Source organism: Rhinolophus sinicus, linkage group LG05 (genome assembly GCF_036562045.2).
Source record: "Rhinolophus sinicus isolate RSC01 linkage group LG05, ASM3656204v1, whole genome shotgun sequence".
Taxonomy (NCBI): Eukaryota; Metazoa; Chordata; class Mammalia; order Chiroptera; family Rhinolophidae; genus Rhinolophus; species Rhinolophus sinicus.
The window spans coordinates 100,669,335-100,683,464 of NC_133755.1; the positions used below are offsets into that span (position 1 = coordinate 100,669,335).

The 14,130-nt window shown below is 34.6% G+C and overlaps 1 long non-coding RNA gene and 1 other non-coding gene across 2 annotated transcripts; one reads left to right on the forward strand and one right to left on the reverse strand.

Moving 5' to 3' along the window:
- The first annotated feature begins 1,309 nt into the window (after positions 1–1,309).
- Positions 1,310–1,442, forward strand: LOC141571960 (U8 small nucleolar RNA). Its single transcript, XR_012496994.1, has one exon. It is a non-coding gene; the product is annotated as a U8 small nucleolar RNA (small nucleolar RNA).
- LOC141571874 (uncharacterized) lies at positions 1,370–9,936 on the reverse strand. The gene is made up of 3 exons (XR_012496929.1): positions 9,862–9,936; positions 3,908–4,068; positions 1,370–1,447 (listed from the first exon to the last, which is right to left on the reverse strand). It is a non-coding gene; the product is annotated as an uncharacterized LOC141571874 (long non-coding RNA).
- Between the last annotated feature and the right edge of the window lie 4,194 nt (positions 9,937–14,130).

A 14,130-nucleotide genomic window follows, 5' to 3' on the forward strand; every position in this document is an offset into this window, starting at 1 on the left:
GCAAAACAGTGATAATGGTTAATGCCATAATGGTTAATGCTTTAAAGGCTCTTACGATTCAGAGGAGAAATAGCATGCATATACATACATAATTGTAACACAACCTATAAAAATCGACTGATCATAGTATGGAGAGACTTTTCATGCTTTGTAAGTTTAATAGTGTCAATATTCTACAAACATGAAGCTGTTTAATCATTTAAAGTTATTTGCCAAAGAAAGTTTAAATAAATATATTGCTTTATTCTGATTTTTAAAATAATAAAGAAAACTCTCCAAAGTCAGAGGCTGAGTCTGTCTTGTTCATTGTATCTTTAGCATTTATTACTATGCTAGACACTTAGTGGACACTCAATAAAAATTTGTTGAAATAATAAAGGGAATTCGGATTAATGGACAAAAACATGAAAATAAAAACAAAGACAACACACAATTTGACCAGTTTCATAAATACTTTAAAAGTTTATATCTTTGCCCAGTTTTGTGACTGTCTTCTTAGAAAATTATTATAATTGGACTTACTATGTTTAAAGTATGTTCACATTTTACACGGTAACACATAATGACTACCTTCCAAAAAGGTTATATTACTTTATACTTCATCACTAGTATATGAGATTCCTAATACCCAACCATGCCTCAGCAATTTGTCAATTCTTCCTTCTTGGTCAATCTACTATGTGACAAACAATCTTGCATTGCTATTTTTATTTGCATTTCTTAATTACAAAATGGAAAGAGCACTTTTTTGTTCACTTACCTTTAACAATACTTTATGAATTGGTGTTTACTTCTCCAACATTCTATGAGTGTGTAAGCTCTTTATATAGCATGTTATATAGTACTTTTATGTATCATATATTATCATTTGTTCAATTTTATGTTTGTTTTTTAATGTCATCCACTCTGTTATTCATCATATATGTATATGTTTTTATATACATTTATATATGTAGAAATATATATATATTTTGTAATCAAACCTATAAAATATTTCCTTTTGATTTCTTTGGTATCATACTAAAGGCTATTAACAACCTATGATAACATCAATATTTATCTATAGTTTTCCTTGTTCCATTTTTTTGTTTAAATTTCAATACATCAAGATAACGTTTTAATCTAAGCTGTGAGGTATAAATTTAGATTTGTTTTTATAATCAACAAGTTATTCTAGTATCATTTGATAAATAGACCAAGAGCCTTGACATGCTACATTATAGTGCTAAAAAAAATTATGACTATCTCTATTTTTTTGGTTTTGTGTCATTTATCTTTCTATTTTAATGATATACCACCTTTTTTTTCATTGTCAGGTAGGTTAATCCTTACCTGTTCCTCCCTTTGGAGTGTAGATTGAAATATGATGATTGGAGTTTACATGATTCCTGATTGTCTCTGTGTAATCAGGACTTTCAACATCCTGATTGCTCCTATCTGATTATTCCTGAAAAAAAAAATGTATACCACCTTTTAAAATTACAGTATCTGTACAATATCTTTTGTTTTATAATATCTTTGTATTGATGTTTTATTGAGAGGTTCCCTTTCTTTAGGTGAAGCATTCCTGTTCCTGGACCGTTCTTTTATGCTTATTTTTTTTCTGACAAATTAAAAAAAAAACAACACATTTTTTTAACGAGGTTTTTCTCCCTAAATCTCATTGGAATTGATTTGGGGATTCTCAGACTACTGTTAAAAACTCTCCACAAGGTAGTTATTATGTATGATTTTAACAAAAATAATGGTACTTTGTTCAAAAGAACAATAATAAATGTAAAAATAAATACTAATGAGAAAATTCAGAGTGTCAAAAACCTTATCAGCAAAGAAAAGACTTGGGTCTTTCCTCTTCAGGAGTAAACTAAAACCAAACCAAACACAAAACAAAACCCTGTATTTTAACCACCAGAGGGCAGTGCACTCTAAAAAATGGACCTCAGCAATCATAATGAAGCCCAGACTCACGTAACTTGAAGATCAAATTGATGTGGGAATAACAATAGACTATAGGTTTATTTCAAACTCTATAATAATTACAAAATGTTATCCTGATATGAGCAATACAACATTTATTTAGAATATTTATAGAAATATAACCACCACTAAATTATCCATGTTAATATGTGAATAGCTGTTTGTATGGTCACATTACTGAAGACGTACATGAAACAGGAAGATGCTCTGTATGAATGAGCACTCTTTGAAGACAGGAGCTGGGTCATGTTTACCAGTTGTTTCTTCAGCACATGCATAAGATACAGTTTATAAGGACAACTCAAATATTTGATGAATAAAAAATTAAATGATCTACTGTCTCAGGCTTACTCAATTTCTGAATTAATTCAAATTAAACCTGGAACTCCACTAGGAATAAGTATTACCTTCAGGCAATCAGGATACCAGCCCTGGCCCCTGACCTTCAGAAGGCCCTATTTAGCCCCCCTCTGGCTGTACCACCTCTCTATCAGGCTAGGACTACCCTCCCATCCTCTCATCATCAACTCAACTTGGCCACCTGAAGCCTATGGTCACCTTTTTATATCATGCTTGGCTTATCTCAGACACAAACCTCAATAGAGTATTCAGTGTTATGTAATCTACCTCCCTGAGCTTGTCTTCTCCAGAGTAGATCATGCTGTGGGTGTGGAAAGCCCTATTCCCAAAAGCTAGCTGATGGGAAGCTATTTCTTTGGAATGTAGAAAGTTTCCTTGTGGAGGCTGGGATTTATGGACAAGAGAGATTGAAGCATTTTCTCTCTTTATTGCTCATATTTCTGGATTGCATAATTTTAAATAATTATTGTGTATTAATTGTATAATTATTATTTTTTTAATACAGAGGGAAAGATAGGACGTAGAATCATCATGATTTAATGACAGATGGGATGTAGAAGGTGAAAGGAAACAAGTGCTCTGTCCCTAGCTTTCAGGCTTGGGAAACTGATTGAGTCACCGAATATCTAATAAAATTAGAAATTAAAGAAGGGGAACGTGTTTGAGGGCCTGATGTAAGAATGATACATTCTATGAAAAACAAGTTGTGCTGAGGATCCGTGTAATACAGGTGTGCCCCACTTTTCCACTTGGCTTTTACAAAGGACCTACATTAGTTCGTGTTTTTGCTAATGAAAAGAAATCTGAAGAAGATTTTTACTTAAAAAAAAAAAAAAGGTGAAAAGTGAAAACAGTATTCAGCATTTACTTTGCAAAGAGCTGAGCCATTATAGAGGCAGCACGTCCCCAAGCTGCGAGAATGGCCCCGTCAGCTCCTTCCCGGGAACTACACTCAGCCTTTCAGCATAAAGCTGCCAGAGCTTTGACCTGTGTCTGTGAGCACCTGTGCTTTATCTTGATTTATTTTCTGCATTCATACTTTTACTATCATGTGCATGATATGTTAGGTTTTGTGTGTCATTTCTTATGATTTGGTAGATTATTTTGGAGGTCTGGGAATGTTAAAAAATATTTCTGTATAAATTAATGGTAATTGCTTCTTTGCTTTACATCATTTGGTCTTCCCAAAGGTTTAATAGGATGCTCTACTTTCAGATAGTGGGCGAAAACCTGTGTTCATGTGCAAATATCTGAAAAGCAGTCAGAAATTCTAGTGGTGATTTCAGGAAAAAGAGTTGCATTAGACCACGCGTTTAAAAGACATCTGTGGAGAGCTGACAATATAAGCAAAGAAGCCATCCAGGAAAGGTATATAAAGTTCAAAGAGAATAAGGTCCAATCCAGTAGCTTGGGAAACACCAACATTTTAGCATAAGAGGGAAGGTGACTGAGAAAGAGTGATCAGACAGGCAGGAGAAGAATGGAGAGTAGAAACTAAGGAAAAGTTTCAATAAGTACAAAGTTCTTGATTGTCAAATGGAGCAGAAAGTCCTATGCAATACATTTTTACAAGCACTGTCCGGATTTGATCTTCAAGAGGTCACGTGTGACCTTAGAGACAGTCCTGTCAGTCGGCTGTCAGGCCGATGTCAGAGTGCTGCAGGCTGAACAGTGAATGGGAGCTTGGGAAGTAGAGCTTATGATGCAGGGTACATTTTCAAGATGTCATTCCTGCAGAAGAAAAGAACACAGAGAGTTACTTCTGAGCTTGATGGAGGAGGCTACTTCCAGGAGAAGCTGTAGGTTATTAATAAGAATATCTGAAAAAACGTCATCTCGAAGACTGCCTCCTTTGGAAACTCAAACGTCACCTCTAGCTTTGGTCTTTGCCTGTTCTTTCTTGACTCTCAACCGCCAAGATCCATCTTTGAGTGGTGCCAATTAAAAGTCAAACATTAAACAAACAAACAATTTCCTGTCCAAAATATGTAAGTTCTCTTCTGTGAAGATTAATGTTAAAGTACTCCTTTTACTCATCATCATTGATCATTTTCTTGGAATGTAAATTCAGTAAATGGAATCTCAATTTATTAACCAGACAACTTAGACAACATAGAGTTCTAAGCATTAAATAGTATGTTGACATGCTTATTTGGTAATACAGAGCCAGAAACTAGTAAAAAAATCCTTAAAGAAGCCAAAAGAAATGTAGGTTTCCCAATCGTTTTTCAGTTTCCTTTGGCACGCTCATCTTGGCTTTAATTTCTCTTCTTATGATTAAATTTCTAAGTAACGAAGGCTTAGTATTGATTTATGTCAACTTGGATTTTAATGGATTCATTATTGGTCTAATTCAAATATCACTTTCCACCTCTTTGAAGAGTCACTTTGTTCTGGCATATACAGCAAATCCCCCCGTCCCTGCTCCTCAATGTTCTCTTCTCTCTCATAATCAGTTCCAACCATGAGCCATTGTCATCTGAGAAGTTCATATCCTGCCACTCCTATGCACAGCCCTCAGAGTTCTACTGTATTCATGTGGGCTCCAGAGGCAACAAGGTGGTAAACTATATCCTCACTTAACATCATCATTAGGGGCTCAGAAACAACGAATAATGGAAACAAATTTACCATAGGCTAATTGATATACACAACAGTTAAATTCCTATGGTGTGTTTCTGGTCACAAAACCCACCAAACTCCTAAATAAAGACCCAAAATACTTCTAATATTAAACAGTGAAATAAATGTGAGCTCTACGTACATTTAAGAAAGAGGAATAAAAACAAGTAAGATTAACTTCACATAGACAGTGGCCTTGGCCAGGGATCAATTCCTCATCTTCCCTCACTCAGTGTTAAAATAAAACAAAGTTTAACAAAATTATGTTATTCGAGGACCTGCTATATACTTTTTAGTGTCCGAGGGGAGAATCCTCTGGACTGTTGGTTGGTTGGTTGGCTGGTTGGTTAGTTGGCTTGTTTTCGTGTGTGTGTGTGTGTGTGTGTGTGACCCTTTGACTGGATTAATTTACCCTTTGACTGGATTAACTTACTTTCTGGGATCTTTAGGACTGTAGCAGTGTAACTTCAGTTCTCTATAAACATAGTAAGAAGCATTCAAAGGTAAAGCAAAGAGAAGCCAAATCTCCTGCTTTACAGGAGACAAATCACTACCCTATGAACTACAGTGTGGGGTGATAGCACATATAGTAATTAGAAAATGTTTCTTTTTTTTTAAATTAAAGTTTATTGGGATGGCAATAGTTAGTAAAGTTACACAGGTTTCAAGTATACAATTCTGTAATACATCATCTATATATCACATTGTGTGTTCACCACCCAGAGTCAGTTCTCCTTCCATCACCATATGTTTGATTTCGTTTACTGTCATCTACCAATCCCCTCCCCCCTCACCCCCTGGTAACCACTAAACTATTGTCTATGTCTATGAGTTTTTGTTTCTTCATTTGTTTTTCTTGTTCTGTTGTTGTTTTCAGTTTTACATACCACATATCAGTGAAATCTTATGGTTCTCAACTTTTCTGTGTAACTTATTTCACTTAGCATAATTATCTCAAGATCCATCCATGATGTCATAAATGGCAAAATTGCATCTTTTCTTATGGCAGAATAGCATTCCATTGTGTATATATACCACAACTTCTTTATCTAATCATCTATCGAAAGACACTTTGGTTGTTTCCATGTCTTGGCCACCGTAAATAAAGTTGCAGTGAACACTGGACTACATATATCTTTAAGGACAAATGTTTTCAGATTATTTGGGTATATACCCAGGAGAGGGCTTGGTGGGTCATATGGTAATTCTATTCTTAATTTTTTGAGGAACCTCCACACTGCCTTCCATAGCAGTTGCACCAATCTGCATTCCCACCAAGAGTGTATGAGGGTTCCTTTTTCTCCACAGCGTCTCCAACACTTATTTTCACTTGTCTTATTGATGATAACCATTCTAACTGGTATGAGGTGATATCTCATTGTAGTTTTTATTTGCAGAAAATGTTTCCTTTATTAGCACATGCTATCCCACCTTATGAGGCAGAAGATTTTAGACCAGCATCCTCTCATTATCTTACGCTGTCTCAAACACTATGAGTTACAAAAATATATTAAAGATGCCCACTGTGATAATACCATTTTCAGATTATCAGAAGCCATTAGCTACAACTTGCAACTCTGTCTATAACCATTAACTTTCAAACTGACTTTCCACTAAAAATCATAAACTTCCCTATATGTACACCTATACATTTGTGTGTGTGTGTGTTTGCGGGGGGTATCTTTGAGGGATATAATAGCAGCAGTAACTAGCACTAAACCTCTTTTGGAATGTTGCAGGATATAAGTCAATAATTAATTAGTGAGGAATGATATTCAGTTTTATATATTAAAAATTTTAGTACGTAATAGAACATAAAAAATTTTCCACAAAAGAAATAAATAACACCCAAAATATATTTTGGATAAAACATTGCAACTATATATTCCATTATGACTGCTACCTAGAATGAATGTTACTGTAAGGACTGCAGTATTCTAATTATATTTTTGGAGCACTGGACCTAACCACAGATGCTTGAGCTAACCAAAAACCCACAATGTTAAAAGTATGAAATTTTTTCCTTTTACAGACACACCTCCCTAATCCCAGATTAACAAAGAGTGGCTCCCGAAACTGAGTCACTGGCAATTTACTTGTTTGTCCACAACTGATACAATCTTGGAAAATGTGAGTCTCCCCACAGAAGGGAAGGCCATTAATTAGCCATGAGGTAGGAATTTAGGTAATTTCGGATCTGTTATGCAAAATCTATCAGGCAAGTCTCTTCTCTCTGCAGATGACAGAGACAGAGATAGAGACAGAGACACAGAGAGAGACAGAGACACAGAGAGAGACAGAGATAGAGATATAAGTCATATGTAATATATATAAATACATATATAACCAAAGATATATACGTATGTATTTTTAAGTTCTATTTTCTCTCCTTTGTCTCCTCTCAACTTCCCCAGGATGGTTCTCAAATAGCTAAGCTGATATCACTTTATCTTTTATTCCTCAGTTAACAAATAAGCATTCATTGGACACCTATTAGGTCTTGCTCACCATACTAGCACCAAGGATACTGATGAATATGGTCCCATTTCCTGCTCTCATGGAGAGTTTACACTCTAGAGGCAGAAAATGGACAAAGAGAAAATAAATACATAAATATACACCACTAAAATTTTAAATTGGAAGGGTCTTTTTTAGCTGGAAGTGATCTTAATAAGAAAAATAGAGCCTTGAAGTGGTCTAAGGGAAACGTCTTCCAGCAGAGACAACAGCAGGACATGAGGGCCTAGGGCTGCAGCAAGCAGCGCATGTTTGAGAAACAAACCCAAAGCCAGTGTAGCTGGAGCATATGCGATAAAGGTGGGGTAGTCAGGACCCCAATCTTGTCATCTCTTGCTGGCAGCAACAAGGAGATTAGATTTTATTTTAAGTGAAGTGAGAAGCCATTGGAAATGTTTAATCAAAAAAGGGAACCAAGGTATGACTTACGTTTAAAAAATATTATTCCAATACAGTGTGGTGAATGGGTTCTAAGGGTAGAAGTAGAATCAGAAAAGATAATTAGGGAGCTACTGCAGTAATCCAAAGAAGTAGGATTGTAAGAGTGGACAAAGAGAAATTGATCAATTCGAGGTATTACTTGAAGAGTCAGCTGAGAGCATCTGTGGATGGATCAAATGTGACAGGGTGAAGAAGAAAGAAATGAGGGATGACACTTGTGTCTTGGACTAGGTTGCCAGTAGAATGGAAGATGACACTGTTTACTAAGAAGTGTGAGGGGGGTGCAATTTGAAGCACAGGGAGCAGAGAGGAGAAAGGGAGAAGGAGTCAAATGTTTCTAGTTAAGCATGTTAAGTTTGGAATGCCTAATAAAGTGAGTTTACAAACAAGGAAGCCAAAGACAATTTTTAGATAACTTATCCAAGACCATACACAGCTAGTATATGTTCTAGTATTTAAAGATCAGCCTTTCTAATTCTAAAGTGAATGCAAGTTTGGAAGAGACTTCAAAAATTATCTTATGCATCTTGTACCCACAACATAGAATTTGCCTACTTATGGATGACCAGACTGAATTATTCTTCTCTGTATCATTCTGGATATTTACTGAGCAGTATTATAGATTGTAAAAACAAAAATAATGGAAGTATTACCCCATGGAGTTCTTTCTTAAATTTGCTTAACGTTAAGTATAACAGCACCGTGTACGTCTTGATTGATTAAGGCTAGTAAAAACGGATTATATGAATTTGAATATCTTCAGAGAGGATTGTACTAACAAGGATAATTGTTCTAAGTATAACTTGGATTGAATCCTGGAACAGAAAAAGGATATTCATGGAAAAACTGCTGAAATCCAAATAGAGTCTATAGTTAATAGTACTGTACCAATGTTTATTTCTTAGTTCTGACAAATGTACCATGGTTACATGTGATGGTGATATTAGGGAAAGAAGAGGGAAGGACATACAGGAAGTCTCAGCAATGTCTTTGCAACTTTTGTGGAAATCTAAAATTATTCCAAAATAAAAGTTTATATAAAAACAAACAAAAGGATACTGATACATCTCATGGGCCCAAGTGGTTGAAATGCCTCACAAGGAACTAGAACATAATAGAACAATCAAATTGTGCTGATGATCATATACACACTGTGAGAGACACTCATCGTATCAGAATATTTATATTACAGCTAATAGAAAACTTTCCGCATACCGGGAAAAGAGGGACTTTTTTTGGCTCTGGTACCTAAAAAGTTCAAAATTAGGTCAAGCTTCAAGTGATGCCTGGTTGGAGTATATAAAAATCCAAGTTCTTTTTGTCTCTCTGCTTTCTATGGTGTCCACTGTATCTTACAGTTGGCACCACATATACCCCCAAACTGCTAGCAGTTCCCTTAGCTGTAATCTTCCTCCTTTCCATCAAGTTAAGAGAATGACCTTCCCAATAGTTCTGAAAAAGAAAAAATTTCTTGCCTCAATGACCTGAGTTAAGTCACGGGTCCATCACTCTGGCCTGGAAAATGGTTTCCTAGATAGTACCAATCCCTCCAACACCATCTGGATGAGAATATCAAAGAGAAGGTCCACCTAAGGAAATGGAGAATACCATTTCCATAAAAGAGAGGTATAAATTAATTGAACTTTTGGAAGCCTTTTTAGAATAGGGAATTTTTAATATTTTTAGCTTTTTAGTTTATTTCAAACTATCAAAACTGTACAAAAAAGGAGTGTGCACAAGAGGTGTTTTGATAATTGTATGTATAAAAATGTTGAAATAATCTTAATTTCCAGCAATAGTGTGTTTCTTACACAGATTACAATGCACTGCTCAGTGGACTGTTATGCAGCCACTAAATATCATGGTTTCAAAGACTATTTACTGATACGTGAATAAAAGTCATACTGTACTAGTAAGCTCAACAAATAATTATTGGTAACCTACCATGTGTCAGTCTCTAGGATACATCAGTGAACAAAGCAGACAAAGATGCCTGATCTCCTGGAATTAAATGAAAAATATAACATTATAAAAAAGAATGTGAATCAATTTTTTAAAAAATACCAACATTCTCAAATGCATGCGTATACTAATATCTGTAAAGAACCAACATTTTCATATGCCTGCATACACAAAGATCTGTAAAGTTGTACATTAATATGCTAATAGTAGTTTTCTCTGGCTACTGATATAAATGGGATTTTTGGGGTTTCTTCTTTGACTTTTATTTTATTTTTAAAATTAGTACCATAAATATGTTTCCTTTTAAACCAGAAAATAAGTAAGAACCTTGCTATTTTTTAAGAGTGACTATTGGCTTTTGTTGATACTTGGCATTTGTACAACATCTTTTAAATGTTTAATTCATTTCTTTCCACTCTTACCTAGTTGGGGATTGGGTAGTAAGAGAGGAGGAGAAAGAAGATGTTGAATTTATTTTTCTACACTGAGATATAATTCATTTTAATTTGCTCAAATCAAACACTTCTTGCATCAAGTCTCACTCGTTTTTAGTAAATGTCGATGATGAATTTATATTTCCTAAGATAGAATTGCATTTTTAGATTTGTGAAAAAACAAATTTGGATGGAATGGATGGACATTACCTATTTTTATTATGTAAGATATGATTGCAGAGAGAATTACTATTTTACATTTCAGAATTCCCACAGCATGACTTCTGTCATGTATTAAAAATAACTCCAATACTGTCCAAGGCATTCTGTATTAACCTTGGTGTGTGAATTCCAAAGCCATTCCCAGAGTAGAGATGCTTTTAAAGCAATTTTCCCATGAGAAAACAAAGCATCTGATTTTGGTGAATATGAAAACTAAAATGTCCACTCAACTATTCAACTTTTCTATTTGAATTATCACTACCATGTCATTAGTGTTAACACCGTCCTTGGCATATCTAGGCCAATGGTAAGTATTTTGAGGAAGCTTGCTCTATGGAATCAACTCACAGTTCATATGACATATTAACTCAAGGTGATCGATTTTAACCTTTTAGGATTAAACAGTTGGTCAAACAAGACGATAAAGGTTTCTTGGAATTTGCTGAGTGAGTGATGAGTGAATTCAAATTAATTCCCAGGAGTGTCATCAAGTTACTATTCACTCATATATTGTACAAAAGTTTCTGAAACCCCTTTATAAACAGAGATGTTTAAAGAGTTCCCATGCACATGAGATGCTCTCTAAACATGCTAACATCCTAGACTAAAGGATTAATGACTCCCTCCTGATTCCCAGAAGATTCTATTGCAAAACTGGCCTATGATTTATCCAAAAGAAAAATTGCTCACTAGATCTTTGACACTTGTCCTTTAACTATTTTTTGAACACCATTTAAGAAACTTGATTCACCAAAAGATAAATATCAAGGGTGGTGTGGGGACAGGGTCCCAGAGAGCAGTTTCCAGGCTCTCGGCCTCGCATGGGGAGGTGCTGAGATCCCGCAGGCCGCCCCGCACAACAGGTGGCCAGTTAGCTCACCTGTTAGAGCCTGGTGCTAATAACACCAAGGTTGCAGGTTTGATCCCTGCATGGGCCACGGTGAGCTGTGCCTCCTTAAAAAACATTAAAAGAAAAATAAATAAGTAAAGGTTTAAAAAAATAAAAAATAAATATCAGGTATGTCAATTATTTTCATGAACAGGACCCCCAATGAAGTTATACAAGTATCAGATACCTCTCATTTCCAAATGTCTCTTCAGATCTTGGGTAATGACAGATTTCTGCTATATATTAGTTCCATACATTATTTAGTATGGGTGACTGCTCAAAATATCTGGACTCAGCCCATCACTTCCAGAGAGTCGGAGCATTCATTTAAAACAAATGAAGGCCATCTAGATTTTCTATAGGAGATTTAACTTCTTTTGGAACAGGGATTATTAAATGTCAGAGGCCAATGGCAAGCCAACATCAACTTTAGAGCAGATAGTTTCTGCAAAACACGAAAGGAATTAAAAATAATATTAGATATAAACAGATTAAATAATTCCTAACCATACTGTTTATAAGTGTTATTATTAATATGATTTATGACTTTCTCAAAGATTTGAAATTTTTAATAAGCTATAATATCAAAGAAGATTTGAAGAATAAATATAATTTTCTTTTAAAAAAGACTCTTACACACTTTTCAAAATCAAGGTCCATAAGACAATATCAGTAAGAATTCTTAAATGTAGTTTTTAAATTATTTTGCAAAACATCCTAATAATACTGCTCAACTGTTCAACCTGACAGTTAAACATAGAAATACAATTGATATTCATGGCTCAATATTAAGAAATCGATTCAGTAGAAGACCATGAAGATCTTCTAATGCTTCATACAAATTGCTGTATACAAATGGGAATTAAAATTCAAAAAAAAAAAAAAAATGTCTACTCTGGCAGTCAAAAATCACAAATTCCCCTTGTACTGCTATAACAGCATATGCTAATTGACAATAAAATGTACAACTGTTTGGCTTTATTAAAATAAATCCCTTAAGATCAAGAAATAGGATAAACTAATTACACTAATAATCAGGTAATTAACCGCTAAGTATCCAGTAGGATTACTATCATTCCTGGCACTGTGAAAAGCAAACTAAACTCCTGGACTTGATATTCAAGAACTTCAAGTTAATCCTGATTTTGCACCTGGAATTATCAAATTCCATTATCTGTAAAGTCTTCTACCCAAAAATATATTTACTTTAACCCTAGTAAAGCTTGAAATTCAGGACCTTCCATGTGCATGGGCCTCCTTCAAGGTGCTTGAAGAAACCCTAGCAATGTGTTACATGGTGAAGTTTTTGATAATTTAACTGCAACCAGTTAAGACCCCTGTTTCTTTCCTCACGAAACTCTTCTCCATCATAATTCTTATACTACCATGTTTCCCTGAAAATAAGACCTAGCTGGACCATCAGCTCTAATGTATCTTTTGGAGCAAAAATTAATATAAGATGCAGTCTTATATTATATATTATATTGTATTATATTATATTATACTATATTATATTATATTATATGTATTATATTATACTAGAGACCCAGTCCTGTATTATATTAAAATAAGACAGGCCTTATACTAATTTTTGCTCCAAAAGACACATTAGAGCTGATGGTCCAGCTAGGTGTTATTTTTAGGGAAACATGGTAGGTAGTGTTGATGGGGCCATGGGCATTTTGGGAATCTGGCTAAGAGATTTGCACTTGGGGATTCCTTTAGTTCTGGTTTGGTGGGATATATTCATGGAGTTTGCAGTTACTCTCACGTATCCTTAAATACTTGTTAACCATCTTGGTGTACAAATGGGGTCCAAGAATTTTCCTACTGCTCCAACTAACCCAGCTTCAAGGCACAAAGATTCAAGACACGAAGGTAATGATACAAAAATGTTCTGTGACGTCTGGCACTGGAAATAATGTCATGAAGGAGAAACAAAATTTATCAGTTTATCTGGGATCTGATGAGTGGATTTCAGATAAATTCATGAATAGTCTAATCTAATAAAATGGCCGGGTGGTTTTAAATTATTCCTGCAAAAAGTCTTCAAAATATATACTCTTAATAATGTAAACCCAAGAGAGCAAAAAATAGGAAAGCTTACAATTCTGTTCCTAGTATGAACTTACAGTCAGCCACATTAAAAGTTAAAATAACGATGATTCAGTGGTATGTGCCAAGAAACTATCATAAATTATTTTTACTGTACAAGAGGAATATTGAAATATGGGCTTAGAGCCTTGTCTTAAGGGTATATTATGCCTTAAGATATTAACTAATGGTAGTAAGAAGATATTCTTCACAACAAGCAAAATATTTAAAAAGCAAAGATGGCAAATAAGAAGATAAAAGGCTACTTACAAGAGCAACAAATATTTTGTGATATTAGTGAATTTTAAATATATTATCTTAATAGCTTACCTTAATAGCTTACCTTTATGTTTATAAAGCACATAGTGTGCTAATATTTATAGCTAACATTTACATTATACCAGGCACTGTTTAAGCACTTTACATATATTAATTCTCAAAGTAAACCTATGAGGTAATATTATTATTTTATTTACAGAAGAAGAAATTGAGTACCTTTTCTTGCCCAAGATCACACGTATAGTACAAGATGGAATGGAATCTAAGCACAATTCCTTTTCTTACTAGATTCACCTTCCCCTTTCCTGCCCACCAGGTCCTACCATAGTGCTT